This window comes from Odocoileus virginianus, chromosome 16 (genome assembly GCF_023699985.2).
Source record: "Odocoileus virginianus isolate 20LAN1187 ecotype Illinois chromosome 16, Ovbor_1.2, whole genome shotgun sequence".
Classification (NCBI taxonomy): domain Eukaryota; kingdom Metazoa; phylum Chordata; class Mammalia; order Artiodactyla; family Cervidae; genus Odocoileus; species Odocoileus virginianus.
The window spans coordinates 49,991,021-50,016,865 of record NC_069689.1 but is presented as its reverse complement, the minus strand read 5'-3'; the positions used below and the strand labels follow the sequence as shown (position 1 = coordinate 50,016,865).

The 25,845-nt window shown below is 41.7% G+C and overlaps 1 long non-coding RNA gene across 1 annotated transcript in view; it reads right to left on the bottom strand.

Moving 5' to 3' along the window:
* Positions 1-8,927: 8,927 nt before the first annotated feature.
* The window catches only part of LOC139038737 (uncharacterized), a 36,149-nt gene continuing 19,231 nt past the window's right edge, over positions 8,928-25,845 (bottom strand). The window contains exons 2-3 of the long non-coding RNA XR_011491888.1: positions 12,222-12,277; positions 8,928-10,052 (exon numbers count right to left, since the gene is read on the bottom strand). This is a non-coding gene — a long non-coding RNA (uncharacterized lncRNA). The remainder of the gene's footprint in view (positions 10,053-12,221; positions 12,278-25,845) is intronic.

Genomic DNA, 25,845 nt, shown 5'->3' with positions numbered 1-25,845 from the left:
ACTAATATTTTCAGTTTTTTCAAAGTAATTTACTGATATTTAAGCTATGGCATGCAGGGTATACTCTACAATTCAGTTTTGATTCTCAGAGTATGACTAAAGGTCCAGTCGTAACAAACATGAAATTTAGTAGAAAGTAAATTCACCTGAAAAATCTATACTGTAATAAATAACAATATTTTTCAATGTTATTATACTTCAAATTTAGTATATTAAATACGACAAGTAAGGCAAATTTCACAACTTTTATGTCCTAACTAACAACTTGACATCTTTGCATTTTTTCATACTGTTTTCAAACTTCTCAAGGCTGAACATACAGATTTTCTTTGTCCCAGTGATTTGAACATTTCTGTATTTTTCAAGTCCTTAGTGGAAAGTGTTGAGGTGTATCTTTATAGTGGAAAACAGGGCAGAGTGGATGTGGCCAACCATTATAGTTAATTTTTCCAGCTACACATTTAACATGAGAGGTTCTATAAAACATGGTCAGGAAAGGGGTTCCTAGGTTTAAAAAAAAATGCATGTATATATATAGATAGAGAGATAGATATCTTACAGATATAGAGAAACTAAGATAGTTATATAGCTGAAAGAGAATGAGCTCAAAAGCAATGAATATAACAGGGCACTTTTCTCTCCTGTACCTTTTACCAAATGTTCATTGAAGTTTAGGCTGCATGAGATGGCCTTAAATCTGTTCTGTTGTTTCTGGACTATTAATAATGTACCTGTTTATTTTTCAACAAGCTTCCTCATAAAGCGCCAATACAGCAAGATAGATTTATATTAAGGCCAAATTCTGACAATTCTACGTTCTTATCTTCTGTTGCATAAACACAGGTCACTGAAACAGGAGAAGTGTGTTTTTCCTTAAGGTAAGAATCTGGAGCTTGCAACCCAGAGAAAAACCCTGAACTCCAAGTCCTCAAAGACCCAGTGTTCCTTCCATACACTCTGAATTTTATTGCTGTCGCATTAGCTCTTAGGTGTAAAGTTTGTAACGACAGACTAGGCATGAATCATTCCGCTTATATGGACAAAAGGTCAGTGTCCACATTAGGGGATAATTGTGGGATCGTGTCCACCCCCATTCCCACCCGAGAAAGTACTGACAGCCGGGTTCTGGCATGAGATGCTGATGACAGCGGGGTGAGCAATCTTACCAGATGTTGGAGCGCCCCCTAAAGACTTGGAGGCTAGAAGTGGGTCCAACCTGGGGCTCCTCTGGCAACTTTTCCCAGTGAGATTTGAGGAAATGGAGAACAAACACTGCAAGACGGCTTTTGAAAATTATACCAACTTTGCCAATAGAGGCAAGACTGAAAATGGTGCCCAATACCCGCAAAATCTTGTTAGAAAGATGTCCTGATACTCCCGAGGGCAGAACAATGCATTGCCAAATTGCTTATATTTGGAGAGCACTTTGAAGTGTGTGGAGCTTTTTAAGATTAAGAAGATGGTTTGCTGCTCCCAGTGAAGACCCAGGGGTTTCCCTGATGGCTCAGCGATAAAGAATCCGCCTGCCAAAGCAGGAGACACGGGTTCGATCCCTGGTTGGGGAAATCCCCTGGAAAAGAAAGCAGCAATCCATCCGGTATTCTTGTTTGTGAAATCCCGTGAACAAAAGAGCCTAGCCGGTTACAGTCCATGGGGTTGTAAAGAGTTGAACAGGACTTAGCGACTAAACAAATGAGGACCCACACTGGGAATCCCTTCAAGGTGCTCCTTGCCGACCCCGCCCACCCATCCCTGGGACCTCAGCCTTAGCTTATCCTCAGCACTGATCCACTCTCCTCCAGTCTAGCTTGACCCTCTCGCCTGATCTGATACTCAGGGTCCACCTCAGCACCCTGCTCAAACCTGGTGACTGTTTTGGAATCTCTTGAGTTTTTACCCTTTGCTCCTGCCTCAAGTGTGGTTCTCTGGTTGGGCAGTGGGAGCTGTCCTGTAGGTTGAACATCTGCTCTTTCTGCCAGCTTCCCCTGGGGGCATCTTCAAGTGAAGAATGTCCACTAGAGGGGTCCACGTGGGGCAGAAGTGGCCAGTCCCTCGCATTACTGCTTGCTCACTCATTGGCTGAGGGCCACCCAGGAAGGGTCTGACCTTGGCTACATCCCTGCCTTACTGGGTTACTGGCCACGTCACTGGTTGGGGGCTACCCTTGAGACTAGCAAGACGTCAGCTGTCAGATAACTATTCTCCTGGCAATTGGACAGCTTGGTCGAGATCTGCACATTTGCATGTCTGCCCAGCTAAGGGCTCTTCTTTCTGGAGTGTCACTTTTCATCCAGGTTTGACAGAATCTTGCAGGTAAACCGGAATATTGAGGTAGGCGGGTCAGGTTTTTAAGATAATTACATCATTCCAATAAAAAATGTTAAAGATCAATGAAGTGTAGTGCGTGCATGCACACTAAGTCACTTCAGTCGTGTAAGACTCTCTGCAACCCTATGGACTATAGCCAGTCAGGCTCCTCTGTCCATGGGATTTCCCAGGCAAGAATACTGGAGTGGGTTGCCATTTCCTCCTCCAGGGGATCTTCCTGACCCAGGGATCGAACCCGCATCTCCTATCTCCTGCATTGACAGGTGGTTTCTTTACCACTAGCGCCACCTGGGAAGCCCCTCAAAGTGGAGTGACATGCCCCCAAATCCTATAAGTGCTAAGGAGCAAAGGCAAGATAAAAATAAAGCAACTGAACGACTACTCACTTTCCTTTAAAGAAACAGTATGTGCTGACTTTGATTAAGGTTGTTGACAGTGTACTTGACTCCAGGCTACAAGCATTATCTACAGCCTGTCATTCGGTCCTCACAATCACAGCCAGATACTGTTGTATTCTCCATTTCATTGATGAGATACTTGAGTGTTAGAGAAGTTAAGAGATTTGTCCCAAAGCATAGAGCCAGGAGTCCAGAAGTAGAATTTGAACCCTAGGGTCTCTACTATCTTCTCTCCTTCCTCACCATGGCCATCATAGCACTGGAGTCATGCATTTCAAATGTAAGCACCCAGTTCCTCTAATATTATTTCTAAAGTGTATTCTTTCAGCTTTTGAGGGATATTGATTCAGGAAGCTGTTTCTATATTGTGAGCACTAAATGAAGGGAAATGGCCATTTTCCACCATAAGAAAAATAACTCAAGTTAAACACATCTCAAGATTCCAGTGAAGGCACACTTTCACTTTTTTTTGAGAAACCAAAGGAAAATGTTAAAAATAAGTTAAAGATTCTTAACTTATTTTAACTTTAAAATACAAGTTAAAGATTTTTAAGCACAAAACACTGCTTGTCATGTAGTTATGCCAGCTTCCTAAAATATGTTATACTGAAACAAACAAAAAAGCTGTTACTCTAAGTAAATTGGACTTTCCACAACTTTTGCAACCAAGATTGACTTCTTAAGCTGAAAGCTTGACATGTCTGAGAACTTAAGCAGTATGTGTTGATTGAACATTAGCAGTTCCTCAACAGTATTATTTTAAACACCAATCAGATGATTCAACAATCACCAAATCCATTAATATCTTTGAATAATACCTACCTAGCTCATTAAGATGAAATGATTAAATGGAGAAGGTACTGAAACTTTGTCTTCACTTTCATAGCAAGATCTACATTTTTTTTCAAGGTGGCTTTCACAGAAAAATAATAACAAAAAAAGGAGCATTTCCCAAGCATTTCTTTTTTTTTTTTTTTTTTTCTTTATTCAATTGCTCCTATTAGACTGACTCCAAGGAACAAAGAAGGTCTGGGGCAAATGCAAGTCAGTTTGAACTTAATTAGACCTACATAAAATAACTATTTACCCCTGCTCAATATAATGCTTCTAGGTGATAAAGTCACAGAGGATTAAAGCACATGAGTTGTGTACCTCAGTGAAAGTTAAAATGGAAGAAAGGATAGGGCCGTGGGAAACTCTAATTCTATAGTGAAGGGTCCGGTTTACTCCTGGGAGATAGTGTGATGGCAGGTAAGCCCTGGAACTTCTCACAATCCCTTTTTCAGAAAGATTAAGCGTTTGGCTTAGTGTTAGTCACTCAGCTGTGTCCAACTCTTTGTGATTCCACTGTAGCCCACTGGGCTCCTCTGTCCATGGAATTCTCTAAGCAGGAATAGAATACTGGAGTGGGTTGCCATTCCCTTCTCCAGGGGATCTTCCCGACCCAGGGATGGATCCCAGGTCTCCTGCAGCTTAATCATCACTAAATTATCACCTGGCTCCAAATTTTTACCATTTTTTGTTTGTTTGTTAGTTTTGTCTTCTGTTTTTTTGGGGGGTGGGTGGGAGGTGGGGATGCTTTGCCATGCAGCTTGCCAGATCTTAGACCCCAGCTTGGAACAGAACCCAAGACCCTTGCATTGGGAGCATGGAGTCCTAACCACCAGACAGCCAGGCAAAGTCCTTTACAGTTTTTTAAAAGGCAATAGGTCATAGGTTTTGGTAGTGAAAGGTTGTTGCTGAACGATTAGACGCGGGATTCTTGGCCTCCGGAGGAGACGAATTCAATCCGGGGCCAGAGACGAGGCTGGATCGCTCAGAGCTTTTGTGTAATAAAGTTTTATTAAAGTATAAAGGAGATAGAGAAAGCTTCTGACATAGGCATCAGAAGGGGGCAAAAGAGTACCCTCCCAAGCATTTCTAAGCAATCAACTCAAACTGTGGAAAATAGAGTGAACATTTCAGGGATTTATTATGTTAGCCTGATCAGGAAATTAAAGACTAGAAAGAAGTAACTGTTGCAAGGAAGTGCAAATTAAATTATCAAAAAGGAAATCACTGTATTTTTAAAGTTAAGTCTGAAACACCTACAGTATTATTTCTCATAAGATTTTTAAAGGATTAAGGTTGTGTTTTTTAATACAAGAAATAATTCTGACTGTTTAAAATTTAAATAATTCTGTTATTTTCTTTTAGTAACCTTATAATAATAAGTACTTATTTCTAAATGTAAGAATTCACAAATCCCCTTCAGGGATCATTTTTATCCACATGTTTACTTTCCTTTAATTTAGGGGGTTAAACTATGATGAAAACATTCCTTCCTCCCAAAAGAAGGCAAAATTCAATAGGAAGACCACACAACAGAAATACAGTAGTGCCCAATAACATCAAGAATCCAAAGTCACTAAAACATCTCACAGGTGAATACCTAGATACCCCAGTGTCCCTACCCTGGCACACGAGGACCTCAGGATGAGTTCCCTTTTATTTTAGGCACATTCTATTAAAGTCATCTGATTTCTACTTCATGGCACACACCAGACCCTTTCCTCCACCCAGAGCCTTTGGTCCACCCCAGAGCACTTGGCAATGCAAGCTGTGTTTACCTATCAGTTTGTGCCATGGCCCCACTAAGACTTGGATTTATGTCTAGTTTATCTCCATATCACTCCCACATAATTCCATGTCTTGTATATGTAGATTAGTTAGTGCTCAATGAGTACTTGCTGAGTGAGTGAGCTGGTGAGAAAGCCAATAGGAAGGGGCTGCAAAAGATGGAGAGACGGAGAAGATGATGCCATCCATGTGAAGAAGGGGACGAAAGAGGAAAGTGTTTAAAAGCACACACAGGAACTCCAAAGGGGCGTGAGGAGAGAGACTGGGGTTGGCAGCTCCCGCACCTGCCAGCCACGTGTCTTGCAACAAGTCACAAACCTTCTTAGGACTCTTTTTGTCACCTATAAAGTTGGAATAAGAGTATCTACCTTACTGAATTACTGTCAGGATTGGAAATTCCATGAGTGGGAGTTAGCAGATGCACACTATTATATACAGGATGGATAAACAACAAGATTCTACTGTATAGCACACGGAACTGTATTCAATATCTTGTGATAAGCTATAATAGAAAAAATGTATATATACATATGTGTATATACATACATATATACAAACATATATATACATATATATACCTATATATACATATATGTGTGCTTAGTCGCTCAGTCATGTCTGACTCTTTGCAACCCCATGAACTGTAGATCACCAGGCTCCTCTGTCCTTGGGATTCTCCAGGCAAAGCCTTTCCCTTGTCCAGGGGATCTTCCCAACCCAAGGATCGAACCCAGGTGTCCTGCATTGCAGGCAGATTCTTTAGCATCTGAGCCACCTGAGAAGCCCATATACACATACATGCATACATATATATATATGTTTAAGCTATATATATATATATGTTTAAGCTATGTTTTAAGCTATATATATGTGTGTGTGTGTATATATATATATATATGTTTAAGCTATGGTATGTTTTGGAGAAGGAAATGTCAATCCACTCCAGTACTCTTGCCTGGGAAATCCCATGGACAGAGGAGCCTGGCAGGCTACAGTCTATGGGGATTGCAAGAGTCAGACACAAACTAGTGACTAAACCACCACCACCACCATATACATATATATATGCATACATATATACATACATACCTAAATATACATATATATACCTGAGTTACTTTGCAATACAACAGAAACTAATACAACATTGTAAATCAACTGCACTTCAATAACATTTAAAAAAGAAATACCATGAATAAAAGAACAGTTTATTTTCCTATGCACATGTGCATGCCAGGCTCTCTCTTCTTTTTTTCCCGTAATTTATTTTTCTTCTTTAAAAAGAAATGTGTCTATTTAGAAATTTATAAAACAGGCAAATATAAGTCAACAAATAAACTCATAACTCACTCATAATCCCAACCTATAGAGGTAATTAAGCATTTAGGTATTTATCCTCTGGGACTTTCCGGGGGTGCTAGTGGTAAAGAACTTGTCTGCTGATGCAGGAGACTTAGGAGACACAAGTTCAATCCCTGGGTCAGGAAGATCCCCTAGAGAAGGAAATGGCAACCCATTCCAATATTCTTGCCTGGAGAATCCCATGGACAGAGGAGCCTGGTGGGTTACAGTCCATAGGGTCACAAAGAGTCAGACACTACTTGGAACATTTCTCCTAGTTTCTTTTTCTTTTTCTTTTTTAGAATGGGAATATTTAATGCCAAACACAAGTTGATATTTTCAGTTTAAAGAGATTGGTAGAGAACTTTTCATACATAAGTTAAAAGTGTTATAGTTCAATAGTTTTAAATTTCCTATTTGCTATTTAAATATCCTCTGGCTTTCTCTTACCTTTTTATAATCATCCCAACAGGCATATGACATATCCTAACTCATTTTTACCCAGTAGTTTATAGTGTGAACATGTTTTCACATTATTGTGTGATCTTGTATGTCACTGCTTTTTAAGGATGCATTCCATTACAGTGTTGTGATATAATTTAGCTAAATAACCTCTCATTTGGAGATACTGCTGTAGGTCATTTGAAGTTTTCAACTATTATAAATAAAACTGAGATAACCACCCTTATGTGTATTAGTGTTATTTTTAATCAACATTGGCTGAATCCATTTAGTAGTATAAGGTAATAAGCAAACCAGTGAAGCTATCAGTTTTAGTAGAAAGGTCATGCATGGGCTTCCCAAGTGGCACAGTGAAGAATCCCCCTGCCAATGCAGGATACGAGGGTTAGATCCCTGGGTTGGGAAGACACCCTGGAGGAGAAATGGCGACCTACTCCAGTGTTCTTGCCAGAAAAATCTCATAAACAGAGGAGTATTCTTACCGGAAAATCCCATGGACAGAGGAGCCTGGTGGGCTACAGTCCGTAGAGTCACAGATTCGGACATGACTGAGCGACTAAACACACACACACACAGAAAGATCATACACGTCTAGAACCTGAAGCCAACAACAAAAAAATAATTTTGATTGTTTTATCCATCATGATATCTATGAACAATCACCATGGTAAGAGGTGGTACTGATATCAGAAAAAATAACTGTGACTTAATGCTACGCATATGTGCTCAGTTGTTCAGTATCAGTATCAGCTCAGTCACTCAGTCGTGTCTGACTCTCTGCGATCCCATGAACCACAGCACGCCAGGCCTCCCTGTCCATCATAAACTCCCGGAGTTGACCCAAACTCATGTCCATTGAGTCGGTGATGCCATCCAACCATCTCATCCTCTGTCATCCCCTTCTCCTCCTGCCTTCAATCTTTCCCAACATCAGAGTCTTTTCTAATGAGTCAGCTCTTCGCATCAGGTGGCCAAAGTATTGGAGTTTCAGCTTTAACATCAGTCCTTCCAATGAACACCCAGGACTGATTCAGCCATGTCTAGTTCTGTGACCCCATGGACGGTAGCCCGTCAGGCTCTTGTGTCCATAGGATTTTCCAGGCAAGAATACTGGAGTGGGTTGACATTTCCTCCTCCAGAGGATCTTCCTAACCCAGGGATCGAACTTGCATCTCCTATGTCTCCTGCATGGGCAGGCAGATTCTTTGTCACTAGACCACCTGGGAAGTTGGACCTAATGCTATGAAAGTGTCAGCAGTCACTCAGTCGTGTCCAACTCTTTGTGACCCCATGGACTGTAGCCCATCAGAATCCTCTGTCCATGGAATTCTCCAGGCAAGAATAATGAAGTGGATGACCATTCCCTTCTTCAGGGGATCTTTCCCACCCAGGGATCGAACCCAGGCCTCCTGTATTGCAGGCAGATTCTTTACCATCTGAGGCACCACCAAATACTATGGACATGACCAAATTTCATTGCTCACTAAAATTTAGTTTGCTCTTTCATTCCATCTAATTTTAGCATTATCCAGTCATTTTCCCACCAGACTTCCCAGGATCAGATTGTCGTAACTATTTTCATGTTAAAGCCTGAGTTTTATGCTCCCCACTCTCAAATCCCATGATTAACACTCCTCACTTCCACCCTTTAGAAATAATTGTAGATATTTACTTGCACATAAATAAGAGCTGAAAAAGAGTCTTTCAGGCACTTTGCATATTTTCTGGGAAAAATAAAAGGACCTTTTTAAAGGTTCAACAGAACAAAGAGCCAATCTGTACTCATCAGACATGCATTTCTTTATTCAGGAATTTGTAAACGGCAAAATAAGTCCCTAAGTGGAACCAAGATTTATGGCACCAAGAGAAGACTGGGAGGGAAAAAACAAGAGCATGCAACACACGATTCAATCGCTTTGAAACATCTTTCTCCTTTCGTCTAATGTTGTAAGGAGCCAGCATTGTATTCCTTTCCAGATCCTATCTGAGTTATAAGGGAGGTCATGTCCTTGAAAGGAGACTGTGGCCAAGTGCAAATCTGCTTCATGTACATTTCTAGAATATTAATGTTTGATATGAACAATGAATGTTTCCTCAAAATCAGATAAAATGCCGTGTAAACAGTGCTTCAGTATGTCTGAGCTTTTTCCCCTGCCATAACCCCATCAGATTGCCATTCCACAGACTCTTATATCGATTTGCAGGAATTCTAACTGAAAACCAAAGATACTAAGAGAACCGAAGGGCTTATTGTATGTTTTAAAAGAATCAATATAGCATCAGGATGAAGAATAGACCTGAAGGAAGCAAGAGTGGGAGAAGAAGGGCAGGTAGACAGCGCGCTCTCATCGTAGCACAGGAAATAGATGAATGTGGCTCAGGCTAGTGTGGTAATGCTGTTGTTGTTATTGTTCAGTGGCTTAAGTCACGTCTGACTCTTTGCAACCCCATGGACTGCAGCCTGCCAGGGCTCCTTTGTCCTCCGTCCAGGAGTTTGCTCAAATCATGTCCATTGAGTCAGTGATGCTATCTAATCATCTCATCCTCTGCCACTCCCTTCTCCTTTTCTTTCATTCTTTCCCAGCATCAGGGTCTTTTCCAATGAGTCAGCTCTTCACGTCAGGTGGCCAAAGTATTGGAGCTTCAACTTCAGCAACAGTCCTTCCAGTGAATATTCAGGGTTGATTTCCTTTAGGATTGACTGATCTGATCTCCTTGCAGTCCAAGGAACTCTCAAGAGTCTTCTCCAGCACCACAATTCAATAGCATCAGATTAATATATTAAACACACACACATATATTTAGTGAGTAGCTTCGTTCTTATTGGAGCTATTAGCAATTGTCCTTCGCTCTTGCGCAGCAGCATATTGGACACCTTCAGGGTAAAATCCTAAAGAAGTCAGTCTTGAAAATAAAGAGAGTAAAGATATTTATCAGAGACATCAAAGGCAATGTGCTGCTGACAAATAAACTCCGCAGAATTAGTCCAAGCAAGTCCTGAAAGAAACAAATATCAGCCATCCCTGCATGTTGCAGGGTTTGAGGGGAGGGATAAAAATCCAGAGTTGCTACAATTGATTATTTAAAATACCCAGTTTTCGACAACAACAACAAAAATACAAGATAGGCAAAGAAACAGGCAACAAGGGTAGCTCATCTAAAAGTGAAAGTTGTTCAGTCATGTCTGACTCTTTGCAACCCCATGGAATTCTCCAGTCCAGAATACTGGAGTGGGTAGCCTTTCTCTTCTCCAGGGGATATTCCCAAACCAGGGATTGAACCCAGGTCTCCTGCATGCAGGCAGATTCTTTACCAGCTGAGCCACAAGGGAAGCTCATCTGAGAACACACAAATGTTAGACTTATCAGACAAATACTTCAAAGCAGCTGTTATGTTCAAAGACCTAAAAGGAAATAACTTTTAAAGAAATAAAGTGAGAATTATTCATCAAATAGAGAACATCAATAAAGAGATAGAAATTATTTTTTTTAGAAGCCGAAACAACGAAATAAAAATTCTGGAGCTGAAGAGTAAAATAAAATAAAAATTCACTAAAGGACCTCAACAGCAATTTTGAGATGACAGAAGAAATAATCAACAAAACTGAAGACAGAGCAATAAAGAGTACCAACTTGAAAAACATCAAGTAAAAAGAAGAAAGAAAGAATTATTCAGTAATCTAGTGTGAAACTCGAGTCAACACTTTTAACAAACCCTCAGGTGAGATTGATGCCATGGGTCTGTGGGGTACTTTGAGTAGTCAGGCTCTAAACGGAGAACTTTTGGCTTCTCCAGTCTTTCCTCATAGCTCAGTTGGTAAAGAATCTGCCTGCAAGGCTGGAGACCTGGATTTGATCCCTGGGTTGGGAAGATGCCCTGGAGAAGGGAAAGGCTACCCACTCCAGTACTGGCCTGGAGAATGCCATGGACTGTAGCTGCAGTCTGTGGGGTTGGAAAGAGTCAGACACGACTAAGTGACTTTCACTTTGACTTTCTCATTTTGCTTTTCCCAGTAGCTCAGATGGTAAAAAAAAAAAAAAATCTGCATGCAATGCAGGAGACCCAGGTTTGATCCCTGGGTTGGGAAGATCCCCCGGAAAAGGAAAAGGCAACCCATTCCACTATTCTTGTCTGGACAGAGGAGCCTGGTGGGCTACAGTCCATGGGGTTGCAAAGAGTCTGATATGACTGAGTGACTAATATTTTCTTTTTGGACTTTTTAAATATATATATAAATTCTTAAGAAGCTTAAACTAGTTTCAAATATTTTAAGAGCATCTATGTCTATTCTGACAATCTCTATTTTTAGAATAGCTTATTAAAACATATTTAGTGAAATCTCTTTTTTGTTAAAGGGACAAATTACTTCTATTCTTCCATAACAGTAGATTTGTTTTTCAGTATGTTTATAATTGACATACTAACTCAGCCTGACTTTCCCATCTTTATTTGAACAGCTGATGTCTTACTGTGTTTCTAATTTGTTTCATCTTAGCATCCTCTTTAAAGCTGAATTGATCAATCTATTGAGATAACAGTGATCAAAATTCAGTGATACCTACAAAGGAGCATGCAGTGTCAGTCAGAGAATGTCATAAAGGTAACAGATCATTACCCATAAACAAGATCTCATTTAGCCACTTTGACCAATGCCATTTGCTAACTTGGACTTGTCTAACAGAGAGGCAGAAGGCAAGCAAGGGAGGTCGCCTACAAAAATTACTATCAGCAGTCTGCCTGCCAAGAAATAAACTCACTGAAAATTAACTAGGCTCCTTTATTTGAATTATTACCTACTCTACTAATGCACAGCACATTAGCCCCAAGACTCTTGGATCAATAGTTCAGTTGTATAGATTATAAAATATTTTGTGTACTCTTTTGCTAGTTGATGTTTTATTCCTCAGATTGAAGATAGAGTGATTTCAACTTAGAAGAGACTTGGACTTTAAATCAGAAACATTTATCCCAAATCGTTGTGCTTAAGGTTTGACATATCAAATATCTTTTCAAATGGCTTGCCCTGGGCAATAGGAGATTGTTCAAAATATATTAACATGATTTTCTACCTACCTTGAAAAGGCTTTGATGATGAATCTGTGCATAACCCAGAAGGGCCTTGGCCTTTCCTGCTTCAAAAATTCATTATGTTAAAATATTTGCAACTGACACTGTGCAGAAAGAAAATAGAACAACATGAAAATAGAGGGCGGTTTTTGCCCCCTGTCATTAAATCTGGTTGACAGTAGTCGAATGGAAAGAATTGAAATTTAATGTCTGTAACAGCAAAATGAGAAAATTAATATTCCCTATTATTCTAAGTAGACATTTTAATATATATATGTTTGTATCATCAAGATAATGAGCTACCTTACTTATTTCAGAATTTTGTGGAGGTCAAATGCAATAATAGGTAGAAAGGTACTTTGTAAATTTTAACTGTACACATCAGGCATATTATTAGAGCATCACAGAATATAAACAGAGAAACTTAAATCATTCATGAAAATTCAAGGTTAGGGTATATGAAAACCAATTTTCAAAAGAATGGAAAGCAGAGGAATTCTGTCCTTTCTTCAATCAAAGTTTTTTTCAATTTTCAATATTTTCAATTGATTAAATTGAATTGAAGGTGTTCTTGAAATATACATGCAATATACCAGCTAAAGATAAAATTGGTTATATTTCAAAGGAATTAATATGACAAAAATGTTTAGAAAATAGCAGACAGGTACAACTAAGGTGGGCCAAAATCTAGTTCTAAGAATTTTCACTAAATAACAAAAATTGTCTACAATTATTACTATGACTTGGAGGATCTATATGATAAAATAAAATAGAAACTCAAGAAAAATATAGTCATTCCTATAACTGAGACTCCCTCTCCAGGGGATCCTACCAGCCTGGGTCTCCTACACTGCAAGCTGTCTCATGCATTCCAAGCAGATTCTTTACTGACTGCGCCACCAGGAAAGTCTAAGGTCACATAGAAGAATATTTATGTGATGTTCAAGATAGTTTTGTTTTTAATCCTTCTGGATAACTCCAACCTGTGATAAGAAACGGGAGGCTGACCTCTAGGGTCAGGATCAGTGTTGGCTTACCACTGAGCTTGCCAACAAGGAACACCAGCAGGTGTCTGGAGGGGGCAAAGAGAATGGAGATTAGACATTCAGTCACTTGACTCTGCATTTCATGGGCTTACTGCAGCTTTTGGCAGTGCAGTTCATCCCTTGAGCCCACTTTCTTTCTCCCCACATTCCATGCCCATATGCCCCTCTAGCCACTTCAAGTGTGGGGGGGTGCCTGCCCTAGGATGCGGTCCTGTCTCTTGATGTTTCTCTACACTTTGCCTTTATCTTCACAAGGCGTCTCTTTATTAAGCTCTCTGAAGATCACTCAGTTAGAATGTGCCATCTGTTTTCTGTGGGACTTGACTAAACTCTGAAAAAAGTCCCAACCCCCAAGCTTTGCCAAATGAATATTTATAGTTTAGATATGTATAAGCCACAAAAAAAATAGGGTGAAAAAATGGGTATTTTTTTGGTATGCAAAGTATAGCTTGGAATATGGTATATAAAACATAGTTGAAGCTTTATGGCATTGAAAGAATCTGTATATTCAGGAAGGAAACAAAGAATACTTGCCGGCTAGCAGCCAGCAGACTGCAGTCAGTCTATGCAGTTAGCCCTGAGGAGACTCAGGATGTGAAAACACGGGACACTGGCCCCAGGCAGCTGAGGTGCATATCAAAGAAATGGTTTCAGGGAGCACAGACTCTGGCATCTTCCCATACATAGAAAAGTGCTAAATTCCTTAACTTGAGATATCTAGTTTTCTTTTATTAACAATGATCTCTTGTTTCTACTACCTGCTGATTGCTGTCAAACTCCTATATATTCTGTATATCCTAGCTACCCACCTCACCTCCTCAGAGCAGTTCTCTCAATGTTACCTGAGTGTCTCCTGGGCTTAAGTTCACATTGAGCTATGTCCACTGAATAAAACATAATTCTCAACTTTAAAATAAAATTAGATATCTTTATTTTTAAAATGTTAATTGAACATAAATAAATTACATAAGGTAACCAAGGGATGTGTTAAAGACCTGTCATTGTTGTCATTAATTGATAGTTCTGAAAATTGAAAGGTAACATATTGCATAAAACTTAAATACTGAGCTACATAAACTAATATAAAACTAGCAATTTTCAATCAGAATATCTGAATTTATAAAGTGAATAAGGAATAAGGAATGTATGCTCAGTCATATCCAATTCTTTGCAACCCTGTGGACTATAGCCTGCCAGACTCCTCTGTCCATGGGGGTTTTTAGGCAAGAATACATTTCCTCCTCCAGAGGATCTTCCTGACCCAGGGATCGAACCTGCATTTTCTATATCTCCTGCATTGCAGGTGGATTCTTTACCCACTGAGCCATCAGGAAAGCCTTATTAAGTGAATACCTTGTCTCAGTGGATCACTCTGCAATTTAAAAGAACTTTGTTGATGAACAACTGACATGCAGAGAAACTGAAGGAGTAAATGATCTCGTTTGAACAGTTTTCTCAGCAACATCTGTTTTCTTTTGCTATAGCTTTGTTTTGAAACACAAAATTTATGAAATGTTCACAGCACAAAGTAGCCCTAAATCTCCAAGTTTATATTACGGTTAAGAGATACAGACATCACAAACTAGGCCACTGGATTCCACCACCATCATGCTTCCCCTGTATAAATGGCTCCAACATTTAGATTCCCAGCTAAGTAATCTCTGTTCCTACAATGTAGCACTTTTTTGTGTATTAAATTTGCATGCTTGAAGAGTCAAATGAGTAATATTTATATTTTAGCCATTTCTACTAAGCATCCAATAAAGACATTGGCCAGAACAAACCAGAACCAGTACTAGTATACAACATCAAATGTCAAATCTATTCATTTCTCGGAAGTACAGCTAAGTTCATTGGGCTGAATCCAATGAGGACTGCACCTACACCAAGACTCCTACCCTAGGAATCTGTGGGAGACATTTTCAACACAGTTTAATGAGGTCAATTTAGAAGATCCCAGTCTTGATTACTGGTCTCCTGTCCCTCCATCATCTTTCAAATTGCTTACTTGCATACGTGAGTGTGTGTGTGTTAGTCCCTCAGTCATGTCCGGCTCTTTGCAACCCCATGGACTGCAGCCCACCAGGCTCCTCTGTCCATGGGATTTCCCAGGCAAGAATACTGGAGTAGGCTGCCATTTCCTTCCTCAGGGGATCTTCCCAAGCCAGGGACTGAACCTGAGTCTCCCACATTGCAAGGAGACTCTTTACTCTCTGAGCCACCAGGGAAGCATTGCTAACTTGTGGTACTCTTAAAAAGGTAAAAAAGAAAGACTTAAAATTTCCATCCCAGTGCTGTTACCATTGAATTAATTGATAAAGTTTTGTTTCCCATTATGTTTATCCCAGGAACACTTCTATGATCCTTTTTTTTTATTTTTAATTGGAGGGTAATTGCTTTACAATGTTGCTAGTTTCTGCTATTGGACAACGTGAACCAGCTATAAGTACGTACATATCCCCTCTCTCTTGCGCGTGCCTCCCGTCCCATCCACCATCTCTGCCCTCCAGGTCATCACGAAGCCTTGGGCTGAGCTCCCTGCGTTATACGGCAGCTTCCCCCAGCTAGCTATTTCACACGTGATATTGTGTATATTTCAATGCTACTTTCTCAGTTTGTCCCATTCTCTCCTTCCCTTGCTGTGTCCACAAGTTCATTCTCCACGTCAGTGTCTCTTCTCCGGCTCTGCACTTAGGTATATCAGTACCATTTTCCTAGATTCCATACATATGGGATATTGTTGTTCATTTGCTAAGTCATGTCTGGCTCCTTAGGACCCCATGGACTGCAGCCTACCAGGCTCCTCTGTCCATGGGATTTCCCAGGCGAGAATATTAGAGTGGGTTGCCATTTCCTTCTCTAGGGGATCTTTCTGACCCAGGGATCAAATCCACATCTCCTGCACTGGCGGGCAGATTCTTTACCACTGAGTCACCAGAGAAGACCATATATGCATTAATATACAGTATTTGTCTTCTCTCTGACTTTTGACTAGCCAGGGTTTCTTCCTTGAAATTCTTGCTGCCCAATCTTTTGAATTTGTTTCTGCTGAGCCTTTAATAATAGCATCCCATTGAGTGTGGTTCACTATGTGCAAGGTTTTTATTTAATCAACTTGCAGGGAATGTGAGGGCTCTCAACCTGATTACTGCGACTCACTGTCCTGAGAGCACACTCCCCATTTGATTTGTAACAGGTGGTGTCATAGCCTTACAAACAGCAATAAATACTTCAATAACCTTATCCAGAAAGGAGACAAGGTTTTTTTCTCTATTACCCATGACACCTTAAAGAGCCCCTTTCCCCATATGGTACTTAAAGTAGAGAATCAGGCGATCATTCTTAGTGCCCTGGAAACATGGCACTCTGACCAGGGCAGAAAGAGCCAGTTACGACTCTCCAAGAAGGACATCTACAAACTGACCACATAGACATTTCAAATAGGGAAAGCATGTATTACATATACACACATATTCAACACTTCCGCTACCTACAACATCAACTTGGCAATGTGTGGCCGGGTCCGCAGGAATGATAAGACAAGTCAGTATAGCTTAGGAGCTTCAGGGGAAGGGGGAGAGTCAAAGGGGAAAACAGGGGTGAAATATTGGGGAGCAGAGGGGACTTTCCACCTTGGCAGAGTAAACGTGGAGTGTCATTGTTACCCTAGATTAGGCTGTGAAGTTCAACTCTCTAGGAAGTGGAGGAAAATAAAGCATGGCTTGGTGATAAAGTATGAGGGATAGAGAACCGTGGAGGAGGGGCTTCTGCCCAATACAGGGACTGCTGGTCTTCAAGCAGCCCCCGTGGAGGATTCCCTTCCATGGATGGGGAAGTAGAAATCAAGGGCATGTGATGTGGATGGAGGCAGCAACCTTCCAACTTGAACCCTGGGTGCTTCGGGAGCCCTGGCGGGGGGCGGTGAGACACGCTATTATATACAGTCACCATGGCCATACTGGACCAGGGCAAGGCTGCAGTTGGATATTCCAGATTCCTTGTGTGTGTGTGTGTGTGTGTGTGTGTGTGTGAGCACATATGCATATACACACATGCAGACTGTGAATAGAAAGATAACTGCAAGATAACTGTTAATATCGGGTTGCCAGCTTGCTCCCTGATGTCAGTAGTCAAGAGTAACACTGCTTTCCTTTATTTTGAATTCATTAGTTTGGGAAACTGTTGAGGAGCCAGCGAATTGCAGCAGGCACACTATGGCATGGCTTTGTGCATAAACCCAGAAGCTTCTCGCCCGTCACCTGCACCACGATCCACAGTTTAGAGAGGATCAGATGAGCAGGAAGCAATGAGGCACCTAGGGGCCCAACTGCAGGAATGCCCTCTCCCAGGTGTGCAAGGGCGGATGAATTCCTTGTCGCATCCTGGTCCCACCCAATGACTCAGCATCGCTCATGGAATCAACAGCCCTTCAAGGTGCTCCTAAAAAAAGGGGGGACCTCTCAGCAAATAAATTTTAAAAATGTTGTATTGTTAACAGGCTGTTAGGAAACTTACTTGGCAAACAAGCTTATTAAAAACTTAAGTCTAGCAATGAAAGAAATCTGCTCTGCTTTGCCTAAGCCAGCATTTTCCAGACTTTTTTGCTGACTATACATTTTTGCAAGGAATTTGTGTTGATATCCTGTGAACATGCTCTGGAAGTGTTAGGTTTGGGTTATGTTAATGTGGTTCTGAGAACTTTCAAAACAGATGCCTCATTGGAGTCTAATTGTTGTGCTGCTAACTTTGGGTAATTTCCTACTTCAACCTCTTATGAAATGGTAGAAAGAGAGTCTTTTCTTCCCACAGTCAGAAGGCAGAAGTCCCAAACTTCTAGATGTTTGCATACCACCATGATTAGCAAATTTCTTTAATTCTCATTGTAGGCATCTTATGTAATTAGCATTCATTCTCACCTGGTCCCCCAAAATGTTAGTAACTCCAAACTTACCCTAAACTCATCCTCAGACTTGTTCTGATCAGCATTTTTATCCACTACATAATAATGACATTGACTTCATGTTGAACAAACTTGCAAATGAAATGGAGTTGGGAGAAATGAAAGAGCTAGTTTACCTGAGAGTGGATTATACCCCTACTAGGCACAAAAATTGCTGAATTGAAAAAGGATGAAATTTAACCATAATAAACACAGAGTCGTGTAATGGGCTCCAAAAAATTCCAAAAATCTACAAAGCAAACAAGACAAGGTTAGAAGCAGTATTTGAAAGATCTAGGGAGACCTCAGTGTGACTCAATATAAGAGAGTATTTCTAAGACTGTGGTGAAAAGACACACAACGAGACTAAGAATCCTCCACACGAGAGACATGTGACAACATTCTGTGACCCAGGAGAAACAGTGTCATGCAAGTGGTGATAACTGAACTAGATTATAAAAGCCAAACTATACTAACAGAATTAATTCCGTATAACACATCATCTGCAAGGAGATCCAACCAGTCAATCCTAAAGGAAATCAGTCCTGAGTATTCAGTGGAAGGACTGATGTTGAAGCCGAAGCTTCAATACTTTGGCCACCTGATGAGAAGAACTGACTCATTGGAAAAGACCCTGATGCTGGGGAAGACTGAAGGCAGGACGAGAAGGGGACGACAGAGGATGAGATGGTTGAATGGCATCACCAACTCAATGGACATGAGTTTGAATAAACTCTGGGAGTTGGTGATGGACAGGGAGGCCTGGTGTGCTGCAGTCCACAGGGTTGCAAAGAGTCGAACACGCCTGAGCGACTGAACTGAACTGAACACGTGGCCTAGGAATTGGGGTGGGGCTTTGCTTGATAAAAGATTAACTTGGTGAGAGATCTTTAATCATCATTATACATGAACAGGTTTTGAGAAAGGAGGACTCAAGAAGAAAAAGTAGCAAATCAAAAAAGTGCTGCAGACCGCGTTCTGGTGCAGGTGACTTCCCTCAGCTTGATCGCATTGCTGATTTCTGTTAGCAAGCTCACACGCAGCGGAGACAGACTCAGAGAGAGTGGGGCTCCCTGGGGTGCCTCCTGTGTGAACTGGAGGAGGCTCATTGTGTAAATGAGGAGCCTTTTTCTGAAACTGCTGTGGGACTTCTACTGAAGTCCCATGTCCCTTGATTCTGCCTCGAATCCAAAGAGACCCCAGCAGAGAGTCTTGTTTCCTGGTAAATTCCCCAGCTTGGCACTACAAGTGTTGTCAGTCGCTGGTACAAGCACCAAGATGCTGAACACCAGATGTGGAGCTTGCCCAAACTGGAAAAAAGGACTTGGGATCACACAAAGAGAGAGAAAAGGTTCCGCTTCACCGGATTCATGACTCCTAAGAAGAAAGGCAGACTTGTTGCTCTCTATTGCCAGCAGGTCTAGAAGGAAGGAAGAGAACAGGCTTAGGTGGCCGCAGAGGTGATAGGGTTAAGCTAGGATTAAGAAGGATTTGTTCTTTATAAAGTCTGTTGGTCCTATCCGTCTATTCTGGGTGCCTTGGGCATATAACCACGCTACTGTATGGATGAAGTAGCAGGCTCTGCCTGAAGGATTCAATTTTTTGGACACTGAACATTTTTCCCACATTGTTTTGGACATGCAAATAGTCTAACTCAAATCTTCTAATAAAGCAGATAACTAACATAATCCACTCTCTTTCAAGGGGCTGCTAGAGATGACATGGTGTTCCATTAAATCATAGGAGACAGAGCTTAAACTATTCCTTATCTGGAAGGAGAAGAACAAATTCAATCAGAGCTGTTTGTATTCTTTCCCAAACAGATAATCCTACAAAATCATGCATAGGAGGTTTTAATTAGGAGGTGTGAGGAAGAGAAGCCATAAATAAGAAGTTCAATATATCCACGAGGGTCCTGAATAACCTCAGCTTCATCCTCAGAAATGCCTGGAATTCAGTAACTCTGTGTGTGTGTGTGTGTGTGTGTGTGTGTGTGTGTGTGTGTGTGTGCTGGAGGGAAGGAAGAGGGATAGTGAGAACTTCTGCAGCTACATCCCTCAAGAGTCTAATTCAACCCCTTGGAGAAAAGCAGTCATGGGAAGGGAAAGGAAGGGCTGAACTTGTTAGATAAGCATCAGTGCACATATTAAGGGAGGGAACAATGTCATCACTGAAAGCAGAAAAGATGCACTTTTGCAACTGTGGTCCTGTGGAACATTGTCAGCTACCTGGGAGTTAAGGGCAGCTGATCCAGCTGAGATCTAGTGAGAATCTCAGAGGGTCTCATTGCAACAGGACAGTCTGCAGTTGTAGCAGACCCACTGGCAACATCCCATCTATCAGACACAAAAATGTGGTCTGTTGAGAAACAAGGTAACTGTCCCACAGTGGACTTTGTCAGGATTAGCCTCAGAGACCCTAAAGTGTATCCATTCTCCAAGCTAACAACAGCTATTAAGCTTCCCTTTTGCAAAAGGAAGACAGCAGGGTGGTTTTACAAAGTATATAACTGGAACACTCTTCTTGCCCAGAGGAGTGAACAGCCCTTTGGAGAGAAAAGTCATGCGCAGACTGAATAGAATTACTATCACATGTAATAAGTAATTACTTCTTCTGTCCAGGGAACATCCTGGTTTATGCACCCAAAAATAGCATATTTTGAGACATCCGTGGCCATGTCCTACCTTCGTTTTCAATCCTCAACTTTCTGTTTATTAAACATTCATGAGTCCTAAGAGAGCCCCGAGAGACAGAAAAAGAAAAGTGTGCTCGTGTCTGAAAATGGATTTGAAAGGTTAGAAGAGATGCCAAGACTGACAATCATCGGTCTGCTTTTGCTTTTGGTTCAAGAGCCTGAATTACCGCCTGTTCTCGAAACTGCGGCTCCAGGGTTTATTGGTCTGGGCTGGTGCGGGTGTTCTGACTAAGATGTTTCTGGAATGCCAAGCAGTACAGACGCCTGTGCATGCTCCAATCTTCCCTCATTATTCCTAGAAGATCCCTGCTGTCACCTCAAGAGCCCTTATTTCTCTCAGTCCGGCAGCTCCGACTTCGGTGCTCTCTCACGAGGCAGATCTCCTGAATTAAGCCCCCGGCCCGTGGATGCAGTGACGGGGTGAGGGCAGACCGTGAGTCGTGTTGATAAAGCTGCGTGCCCCAGTTTGAGCAGAACAGACGAAGGCGGTGGAGAAGAAAGGCACCCAGCCTGCTGCTCTGAATACCAAGAAGCATGTCGAGGGGGATAAAAGGCAAACGAAGTCCCCGGGATTTATAGCAGAAACACGCAGAGAATAGAGATACGGGGCAGCCTTCAACTCAGAGCAGTTATGGTGGTGATGGCCTCATCGAGGTCACCCTCGAAAGCCTGAAAGCCCAGGACAAGCACTGCTGAGACAGAAAAACAGGGGAGATGCAAGTCTCTGTGAGCAAAACTGACTTTGAAAGGGTTAGAGGTGAAGAGCCACGAGAAGGAGTTCTCAGTAGAGTGATGGGGAAAGGAGAAAGAAATCACAGACACATGCCAAAGAAATAAAGTTAAAAATAGCAGCACTGCAGGTATGGAGGATGAGGCGTACAGACTCCTAATGTTAAATTCCAAAGAGGAAAATTTCAAAACTTTAACAGACACTTGGCATGGATCAGATGGTAAAAAATCTGCCTGTAATGCAGAAGACCTGGGTTCAATTCCTGGGTCAGGAGGATCCCCTGGAGAAGGGAATGGCAACCCACTCCAGTATTCTTGCCTGGAGATTTCCATGGACAGGGGACCCTACTGGGCTACAGTCCATAGGGTTGCAAAGAGTTGGACATGACTGAGTCACTAACACTTACTGTTCACTTGGCATGGATCAATTTATAGCTTGGCTTGCAATCCAAGGAATTAGGATGATCCTGAATGTGTCCTGATTTCTCTACAGAATCTTACCACCTGTAGCTTATTTGAAGCTAGAACTTTGCTGTGTGTGTGTGTGTGTGTGTGTGTGCGCGCGCGCACTTCACGCATTTAAAAAACATTCTTTAGGAAAAGCACCACTTTGCAAATACTTTGAGTATTGCCAAGGCCACAGCATCTGATTCTGGATTAAAATTCCTGCTTTAGCCTCTGACTCTCATCAACAACAGTGAAGGGTCTGGTATTTTATCCCATTTGCAAGTGAACATGTTAGCTTGCCACATTTTCATGGATGCAGGCAGAAAACACAACTCCCGGGTCAGAGACAAGAGAAGTGATTACCCAGCACAGCAGGCAGCATGAACTTCAAAACATTCTTGTCAGTTTCTCTTGTTCCCCAAGTCCCAGTGGGCAAGGCAAGACGGAACCAGATGGCTGCATGCACGCAGTGCATTGTTGCAAAAGAGGTACCTTGACCTGAGAGAACCTGAGCCTTTTATAATGCGAAATAAGGATGTCCTATTCCTGAGCTTCCCAGGTGGTTCAGTGGTAAAGTCTGCCTGCCAATGCAAGAGACACGGGTTCAGTTCCTGGGTTAGGGTGACCACTTGGAGGAGGAAATGGCAACATGCTCCAGTATTCTTGCCTGGGAAATCCCACGAACGGGGGAGCCTGATAGGCTACCGTTCTTGGGGTTGCAAAAGAGTTGGACATATCTTTGTGACTAAAACAACAATGACAATAACAACAAATTCCTTATTCCAGAAGAATACACTATCTCTTTCTTCGAAGGCTGTTTGCTGAACAAATATACTATTTTGAGATAGTATGAAATGTAAACAGTCAACTGACTTCTTACAAGACGGGCAGAAATGAGAGAGACCAATCATCACTTCCCACCTGCTCTAACCCTTACAAAGAATCTTTACAGAATCTTTACAGATTTAAATCCTCTAATCTTTCCAGAAGTCTCTTCTCCTTTCTGGATATCATGGCTTCATGTTTTTAAATAAAGAGGTTAAACTGGATTAAATCTAAGGTAATTTCATGGCAATGAAGTGAAGATGATTGTTTCTTTTTTAAAAACTGTTTTATAAAGATTCTACTCTTCCAAGTTTTATAATCTCAGAAGGTCATGCTTACATCCAAATGATCATTGTTGATTGGTGTTTTATATACACATAGACATACACATGCACAGTATCCATACCTCAGCAAGAGTGATGTTTCATTTCTAATTTTTGTGTGAAAGCCTAGTGAGGTGGAAGCTGATACTGGAATGAAAAACTAGCTGTGATTACAGCATATATCTTATTTCTTTTCCTACCATCTCATATTAATTGGTCAAGCACTTTCCTTAATCCAAATATATTTAAAATAGCCTACGGGCATTTTGGTTGATTTCCTCACTTTTTATATTTTTTATTTCTCACTCTCATTATGAACTTGTTCAGAGAGTGAAATAATCCGTCGAAATAAGAGCTTTGCAAGAGAAGCCCTGCTGATTCCTACAGGAGAAGCCAGGTCATTAGGCAAGGACCTAATGCGTCTGCTGCAAGTCGCCTTGGTGACCTGCCAGTACTGACCACAAAGTGCTCATGATGAGAGCAGCTCTGTTAACCTCCAGGCTGGGTGGACATTCTGACCTGCTGACATTGGGCTTGCAAGGGTCACCTTCTAAGTCTGGGCTCCCTCCACAAAATCAAACGGGCCATTGTCCCAGCGTCCCAATTCCAAAAACTACTTTGTCTTCTAGGGTTTGAAACCTCCATAGAAATCACCCATGTCTGCCAGGCCTTTCTTCAAAGGAAGATTAGATGGAGGTTCCCTGAACACAGATTCTGGACCCTCTCAACAGCTGGAACCTCCAACATGACTCTGTCCTGCCCAACTCTTGAGCTGAGCTCAGATGTACCAGCCAGCGAGGCCTGCTTTCATCACACTGTTCCAGTTCAATATTGCCATGGCTGGGCTGTGCCCTGGACGGCTTTATCCTCCACACCCCAAATTGGTGCAACCTTTCCTCCTTCCCACAGTATTTATTTCATTCTTCAGCAAGGTTTCTGCCTCCTCATTGACACATTGGTTACCATTATCGCCCTCTCACTCTATCTGCCAGAGCTGATATTAATATAGCGAAGAGAAAGTCATTCAGTTGTGTCTGATTCTTTGCAACCCCCTGGACTATACAGTCCATGGGATTCTCCAGGCCAGAATACTGGAGTGGGTAGCCGTTCCCTTTCTCCAGGGGATCTTCCCAACCCAGGGATTGAACCCAGGTCTCCTACACTGCAGGCAGATTCTTTACCAGCTGAGCCACCAGGGAAGCCAGGATACTAATATCAGGTCAGGTCCATTCTGAACTCCGTAGCTCAGCTGGGCACCATCAAATAGACATTTGCCCAGAGTTGTATAGTAGCCAACCTACATAGCCACACATGGTGACCTTCCAGGCGTTCCTTAGTCACTTTACCTGCTGTTGATCATGTAACCCTCACAACAGCCCTATAAGGTAGGTGCTATTGTCTACAGCCTCACAAGAGAATACTAAACCAAGAGAGGCTCCATTTCCCAAGGAGTCATAGCTACTGGAGGACCAAATTATGACGCATATCTCAATGACTAGATGTGAGCTTTTCACGTTTTTAAGAGCTAAATAAACCTCTGTTCAGGTGACGCTTGAGCAGAATGAAGTTGGATCACCTCTCCTTGGCAAGTCCCTGCTTTTCCGACCCCAATTCCCTGAGTTTCTTAAACCATCCGTGGTGGTTGGCTTTTTCCTGGGCTAGACTGAGGAATCCACCAGAACCCCGGGGAGGTTATCTCTTAAGCAGTGACCATCTGTGTGACGCTTGATAACCTCTTCTCTGCACAGTCTGGATCTTTCTGCCTTCTCCCTCCATTTAGTTCCTCTCATCTGCCAATCGTTGGCCATACCATGATCACCAGGTCCTTATCGCACGCTGAGTTTCACTAAAACCAAGATATATCCACTCACCAGTCAGCCTGAATGAGACTGAATTGCCCAAGCCACTGGGAACATGGATACCTGGCATGAGATCTACTTTCTAGCCCTGGATGTAAGCCTTGGAGGACACAGATCCCTCTAACACCCTGGGCATCATGGAACTTGCTGACATCCTCCTGTGTCATCTCCTTTTTCTGAGGCCCAAACATGCCTCTAGTCCTAAAGTAGGGTGACAGTGTATCAACACCAACCTCCTCACTAAGAGGAGGTCTCTTTACTAATCCAGAGAACGCAGTGTTTTCCTCTGGAGAAGGAGATGAAGCATAGAAACATTTCTCCCTTCACCTGGCTTCCTCCTAATGAGCCTTCGTCTGAATAATCGTCTAGAATACCACTTCCCTGACGCCCCTGGAGAGGTTATATACTCCATCGTGGGTCCTTCCAGTCTCTAATCATAGCATTCAATTCTGTCTAATGTTTCTCTGCTAAATGCTCAGGCCCATGAGAAAAGAGACTTTGCTATTCAAAGCTTTACCCAAATCCTCGGCATTGAACTTTGTACATGGTGCCCATTAAAGACTTGTTGAATAAATGAATTTTGTGAGTTTTTGATTTACAGCATAGATTTATACTTTACAGCCTCTAATGGCAATATTAATAACCAAATATTTGGATGAGACTTACTCTTAATTTTTAAGTTTGCAAGGAATTTAGTAAGATCACTAAATCCCTCTTCAAAGATGTGGCTAATATTTGATTCTTCATTGTCAAGAATAATGATAAAA